Genomic DNA, 7886 nt, shown 5'->3' on the forward strand with positions numbered 1-7886 from the left:
AACCAATCCTATAAGAAGATATTCTCTTGTTTGGGTTAGGAATAACTATATGAAGGTCATCTCTCCAACGACAATCTTTTCGAACAGTGGAAATTAAGGGTTCAGTAATTAAAGAAGGATAAGTGTCAGCTCTCTCTAATTTAATTACTTGGTCACGAAGGGATTCTTTATCATGCTCGAAAGATAAATCAGTTGGCACTATTTCTTCGACCAAAGGTTCTTGCATCGACTCAGAAGATTCTTTGCCTTTAGAGGAAGATCTATTAATGAAAGAACCTCTAGAAGTAATACCAGAGCTAGAAGAAGGAGTGATGGAACCAGAGGTACCACCACAAATGGATCCAAGGCCACGAAGTCTACCCCCTCTACCCCTTCTATGTCTCACAGGGGCATTGGGGAAACTGTCAAGAATTGGGACTCTTCTAGGGTTGGGATTTGAAGATGACATGGTAGAAAGGCTTGAACAGAGGAAGAAGTGAATAGAAGTAAATAGTGAAATATTAGGTAAAAATTTGTGGAAGGAGGATTAAGTTTATATAAAAGCAACCGTCAAAGATTAAGAAGTGTAATGATGGAAAGCCTATAATAAAGGTAACTATCACTTCGTGAATAGTGGAGTTGAAGAAGCCTTGAAAAAAGGCTGCAGAATTACAGAGCTAATGAGAAGGAGACACGTGTGCGATGCATTAAATAGAAAAGACAACTGAAGCGGTAGTACTGTCATAGCATTAATTATGGCAAAAATTTCCTTTTTAATGAAGATCCACTTCCCAAATATTTAATTGATAAATAAATGGAAAGTGGGGGGACTATCTGTATTGGGAAAAAACTGAATTTAAATATTGAAGATGACATGTCATGACACGTGGACCGGTCAAATAGTCAAAGCATGACAAACAGTTAGAAGACACGAGCAACAATAGATGTGGGAGAGAAGATACGAGCTACTATCCAGATGAAACGAGACTCGTACCTGTTCGAGCCATTTAAAGCTCGAAGATCAGAAGGAATTGAAGATATGAATCCGACAGCGTAAAAGAGTCCAAATTCAACATTAAATGCCAAATACGTTAGAGCATTTGTATTTAATAAGAATGATTGAACAACGTTTCTTTTAATGTCATTTACTGCTCGTAATTGCCTCATTAAGACAAAGATATTACACTTTCTCTTAGAATTGACTATAAAAGGAGAAAGTCACAACATTTGTAGGACACGAAATATCATTCCGATTATACTGAAATATACTCTTATTCATTGCTTTATTGTTGTTCACAAAATCTCTTATTTCTTGATTATCAGTAACCCGATTTCTCTATTAAATTCTAGCTTTAACCAAATATTCAGTTTTCTGGTTAAACACACATAGGATTCTTTAGGTTTATAAACATTGGACACCTTCGGTTAAATTGAAAGATCTTCCAAATGGATTATTTAGAATTAATGAAAATGTTATATGCTTTTATGGCCCGGGGCTTAATAGCATTTGTGATCGGGGTCCCTCATCCATATTCCATTTTTCCTTTATCGTGATTTATTTTGTTATTTATAGACTCTCTCTTTTTTTGTGATTTGTAGTAATTCTTTTGTCTGGAGTTTTTGGGGGAAAACTCCAAAAACTAAAATTGGAGGAAAAACAAATTGGAAAAGAAGATTTCTATCAGGATTGTTTTTTATTCTTGTTAAACGAAAAACACATATCATAATGGAAAGTATATGGATTTTTCATCAGTTGGTTAAAAATACTTAATCTTTCTAAATTTAAAGAACCATAATATCCTCAAGATAAATATGCTTTACCAATATGCTTAAGCAAACTTCTTCTCGCTGTTCTCGCGTCACAAAGTGCTTAAGGTCACCTAGTGGATATTGCGGGACTTTTAAAATGTTTCAATAATGTATTATCAAGAATGCTGTATATTTCCTTAAAATGTTTATATCTTGTATTAAGAAAGTATTTCAAAATATTGTAAAGTAATTTAAATGTAACACTTGTAAGCAAAAAATACTATAAGTTAAAAGAATTTTTGAGTAAAAATTGTAATTAAATTGGTCATTGGAACTTTACGCTTTAATTGTTTAGACCTGCCTAATTAAACAGTTTGATGGAACTAACAAATTGGACGAGTAGAAAATTGCAGCATTTCACGGGTCAAAACCAAATGGTCAAATGTGAAGGATACGTGCATGCCTAAATGAATTAAAAATCAAAGTCTAAATGTGTTTTAAAAGCATGTCTGATGAGTGATAAGTGGTGGCCCTTCCCCAATATTTGGGTCAATTTAGTCATGGGTTTATACAATTTTTTGACGCCAACCTTTCATTATTTCTAAAAGATTTTTTCTGATCTTTTCGTTTGGCGAATTCATGATTTGAATTTTAGAAGTTTTTATGACAAACTTAAGTTAATATACAATAATAGCTAATTTTGTAATTAAAAATTTATAGAATTTTGTGGATTTTTTGTACATATACAAAATTTAGACAAACATTATTCGATTCACGTGAATCCATACCTTATAAGCTAGCTCCATCAATAGTTCTAAGAAAAATGAGGTGTTTAAAATGTGATTCCGGAATAGTACTAGCTAGGTTCGACACGAAAAATAATCAACGTAGTGTACAACGTGTTTTGAATTGACGACGATTCCGTAGCGAAATTGAGAAATTCAACGGTTGGATTCTATTTGAGGAATTCTCACTTTTCTTTTACCTGTTTCTTTGTCTTCAGACTCCCTTTTCTAAATATTCTCTTTTATTGTTGTGAAACAATTCTCGGATTTTTTCCATTCATTTTAAGTCAATGGACGGAAAAAATTGTCAATTAAGTAGTGTGGCATATATAAGATTGGAAAATCAAATTCTATAGATAAGCTATGACAATTTGATGACCCAACAATTATTTTCATATAAAAGCACATAGAATCCCTTCAGTAATTGTGTGACAAGTAGGCTTATAGCCTGTTTGGCCAAGCTGGAGAAATCAACTTATTTTGAGAAGCGTTTTTTTTAAAAGTGCTTTTGAAAAAGGCAGAATAGCCTAAATAGCACTTATACTTGTGCCACTTTGTCATCCCGGTCCCCAAACTTAATAAATTTTCATCTAGACACCTCTACTCGTTCAAAAGTAATATTTTAAACCCTTCTGACCATTGACCAAGCCTATGTGGCATTTGCTTTGCTGAGTTGGATAAAATGCGTGATTACACGCTTTAAGAAGTGAGTAAAAGTTTATGATTCCAATTAAAAATACCAAAAAATAAAAAATAAAAAAGAGAAAAATAAATATTCCTACACAAAATAATTCACCCCCGGCGAGGTCCTTTCCCCCCTCTCAATTTTTACTCTTTTTCACAACCTCCCCCCCCCCCCCCCCGGCACACACAACAATCTTCTTTCGCCTTTCCAGGACTGAGAATAGATTTGGAGAGTTTCATGGAAAAAGACGAAGAAGAAAGGCGAGAAGTGAAACAGATAAAGAGCTCACTTGTTGTAGTGCTACTTGTTCTTGTAGCGGCTGTGCGGTGATGGGGTCGGTCTAACTCCATTAAGCCTTAAAAAATGACAGTGGTTATGTATGATATTTTGCTTTCATCATTGTAATGGCCATGGACAGTTGTGGACACAGGCGCAGAAATTGAAGAGAAGAGAGAAAGAGTGGGTCCTTAGCAGAAGAGGGCAAGGTGTGTGTGGGCGGACATAGCCACTTAGGGACTATGGCTTCCGCTCTTCATCTGGGTTTGATTCCCTCAATCCTCTCAAATTGCAACTTCCCACCTGCATTTCTTTAATCAAGGAAACTCAGTCCCTGCTAATGGGTGATTTTCAGAGAGAGAAAGGCATGAAGGTGTTTGTGAGAGAAAACTTTAGGATTCAACTTTTTCTTTTTTAAAAATAGTTTTTGTGAATAAAATAATGACGTGGAATATTTTTATCTGACGTGGATAATACAGTGAGACGATTGAGGAACACACATGGTCAGAAGGGTTTAAAATATTACTTTTGAACGAGTAGAAGTGTATAGATGAAACTTCATTAAGTTTGGGGACCGCGATGACAAAATGGCACAAGTATGAGTGCCATTTAAGCTATTCTGCCTTTGAAAAAAGTACTTTTGGAGAGAAGCAGTTTGTGTTTGGCTAATTACTCTGAAAAGCACTTTTGAGCAATAATTTGCGTTTGGCCAAGCTTTTCAGAGAGTGCTTTTAAGTATCAAATTACGAATAAGGACATGAATAGATTTACTCTATAGTTAATATTATAAGTAAATAAATAATCTCAAAAATTTGTTATTACATGCAATAATTAAATCTTTTCATTTTATTTAATTAAAATATGAAAATAAAATTAAAAAGTACTTAATTCTTTTAATATAAGTTAAATATATTAAAAATCATTCAACAAATATAAAAGCATTCACCGCTAAAGTCACTATATATTAGAAAGTTATCCTAAAAATAAGAAGAAATATTTATACATTAATATCCTAAGTATTAGGTTTAACGGTTATTTTGGTATATACTATGTTTTGTTAAGGGCATTTTTGGTAAGAAGAAAAGTCAAAACTGCTTCTACTTCTGCTTTTGAAAAAAAGCTACTTTTTTCTGCTTCTCAGAAATTGCTTTTGCTTCTTCCCAAAAGCACTTTTTTTTCTCAAAAAAGATTGGCCAAACACCTCAAGTTAAGGAAAAAAAGTGCTTTTGGAAAAAAAAGCACTTTTGACCTCTTGAGAAGCTTGGCCAAACAGGCTATTTGAATATCGAGATTCTCTAAAGTAAGGAGGCGCTTGGACATAGATTTGATTGAAACTCAAAAAAAGAATTTTTTAAGTTGTATAGAGGCGCCTCAACAAATATGGGGGCCTAAAGGTCAAGCTTTTATGAGAGGCCTCAAGTTCTTCTTAAGGATATTTATACAATGAGCCGGTCGTAGTCACTATTCAACTTTCAAAACCGGTGTATATAGATTATATGTTAGTCATGTATATTTATACATATTAACATAGATTATACATCCGTCGGGTATTTCGGTTGATTCTCCTTTTTTTTTTTTGAAAATAAATTCCTATATAATCTTATCTAAATTTTGAGATGTAAAGTTATTAAAAAGTTATAATCGACTTCTTCAAATAATTCATTTTCAACCTTGATAACATATCTAACCCATTAAATCTCTCTTTGATAAATTATTCATTTTAGGTAAGAATTTATTAATTTTAATTTTGAAAAAAATTCTTTCCAGCGAGGCAACTATAACATGAGCTGTTAATATTATTTTATAAGCATTATATGTATACATATGAAAAAGAACCAAGCATTTTTATTCAAGAAAAAATATACTGTACTCTTTTAAAGTAGTGTATCTTTTAAAAAATATTACTAACATGTATAAATACCAACTATTCGGAAATTTTGGGCCCGTACAATTATTGGGTCTAAAGCAGTTGATTTAGCAGCTTTACCCATAAGCCGCCCTTGAAGTTGTATTGAAATATAATTTTTAAAAGTTAAAGTTGTGTTTGGATATATATTTTACTTGAAAAAAAGTTGAAGTTTTGTGAGTGGATAATTTTTTTTTAAAAACTCTAACCTAGTCCGAATCCATAGTATAGGGTCTTATTTACTTGTTATTGTTATTGCTTTTCATCTATTTTCTGGTTCTTATGTCGCTGTTATCATTTCTATGTATTTGTCTCTTTTCGTCTTCTTGAGCCAAAGATCTTTCGGAAACAACCTCTCTACTCCCTCGGGGTAGGCGTAAGGTCTGCGTACTCACTCCCCTCCCCATACCCCACTTGTGAAATTTCACTGGGTGGTTGTTGTTGTCTAACCTAGCCCACATCAGTTTATGAAACTTGAATTTTTTTCTTTAAAAACTGATTGAATTCCATGAACAAACAATATTCTTAATTATTGTTTGAAAAAAAAGTAAAAATAATTTATATCCAAATGGGAGCTAAAAGATAGCGAGGTTAGTGTACTACTATAAAAATGATATTTCTAAGAAAACAGAGAGTACCGAAATAACAGTTATTGTACATCACTAGTACTATTTTATTCATGTATACTTAGTTTGAATTATCGGTCCTAATTTTATTGCGTTCTTAATTAAAAAAATTTGCTTCACCTTTCAAAGAATAAGTCCGTCCTTTAAAACAAACAAGATTGTTAATCTCCAAAATTTGGAATTTTTTCCAAACCTTTGTTCGTTCTACATTCTACAAATTACATCACAAATAAAATCATTTATTGAAAATATCCAGTTTCCAAGCTTATTCAAACATCAAACGGCAAAATTGTGTTGACTAGAAGAGCCGTAGATGAAATGCCCAAGTCACATAATTAAGCCATCAAAGATTTATTAAATGCTTCAGCAATTACTCAAGATTAGTACAGTTTAACTATATGATTCGACAACTCTTATTTTTTTTAACAAAATTTTAGTTTTTGCACGTGCAAAACTTTGGAAAGAGCATGCAATTTCTAGACAATCCGTCGTAGTTCCGTGCACAAAGTATTTTGTGAATGATTTACAGAAGCGCACTCCAAAGATATAATGTAGATAGGATACTCTGATGCAAGCATTAATAACTGATTTTACGGCTAAAATACGTAACCGATAGATCAATGGAAACAACTTTATCGTTGCTCCAAGACTCTTTTTTTCATATGCGTGATATGTGTTGGAGTTGTAATTTCTAATCTCCTGTTTTCGTGCAATACAGCTAGTACTTATCAGCATCAATCGAGGAACGCTTTAGTTGAACTCAAACTTGACTCTTAAACATGAAGTAAAACAATCGAGTGAAGCTGCTTTTGTGGAAATTTTTGTCACTTGGTGAAATTTCTAATATGAATGGTTTTGAAAAATGCAATCGTTTAAAGGTGAAGTGTGACTTTTCTTAGAACTCTTATAACAATTCAAATATTGTTTGCCAAACTATAATTTCAAAAAAGTATGGCACATGTTGTTAGAGAGAGAAGCACTACCTTCTTACTAGAATTCCACAACAATCTCCACCATGGCAACCAGTACAAAAATGTCCAATAGCGAACCCCCGAAACTACAACTTATGAACGTAGATGCACCAATCAGCCAAAACCAACCAACATCATATGCAGATACCTTACTACATTAAAATGTTATGTCTATCAAACTTCCATAGAAGAGGACATGCAAGACGATTTGAGAGAGAGCAATCAGAGAAATCTCCATTGTTATTCACGACTGGAGAAGAAGAAGTTAGCTAAGAAGAAAGAAGCGGTTAATCTAATGTACTGACACCTACTAATACACCTAATTAGTTAAATTAGGTACTAACTTCTATTTTGTACACTTTAACCCCTAAACTTTAAGTACATACATATACTATCTTGGCTCAATACTCCCCCTCAAGCTGGAGGGTAGAAAAATATTCTTCACTCCAAGCTTGCAAAGCAAATAATGGTGTTGTGTTTGTCCAAGTCTCTTAGTCAATAAATCTGCTATCTGCTCTTTAATGTTCACATGTATAGTCTTGATGATACCAGCCTTTATCTTCTCTCTAATGAAATGACAATCAATGTCAATGTGTTTTGTACGTTCATGGAAGATAGGATTTGCTACGATTTGGATCGCTGCCTTGCTATCACAAAATAGAGCCACAGGTAATTGCAATTGACATCTAACTCACCAGACAGACCAACGAGCCACACGATTTCTGCTGCAGTTGAAGCCATGCTTCTAAACTCAGCTTCAGCTGAACTCCTTGCCACTGTTTCCTGCTTCTTTCACTTCCAAGAGATCAAAGCATTGCCATAAAATACTGAGTAGCCAGTGACTGACCTTCTAGTTTGAAGGCATGCTCCACAATTAGCATTACAATATGCCTTCAAAGTCCCATCACC

The sequence above is a fragment of the Nicotiana attenuata genome, unplaced genomic scaffold (assembly GCF_001879085.1).
Source record: "Nicotiana attenuata strain UT unplaced genomic scaffold, NIATTr2, whole genome shotgun sequence".
In the NCBI taxonomy this organism is placed as follows: Eukaryota; Viridiplantae; Streptophyta; class Magnoliopsida; order Solanales; family Solanaceae; genus Nicotiana; species Nicotiana attenuata.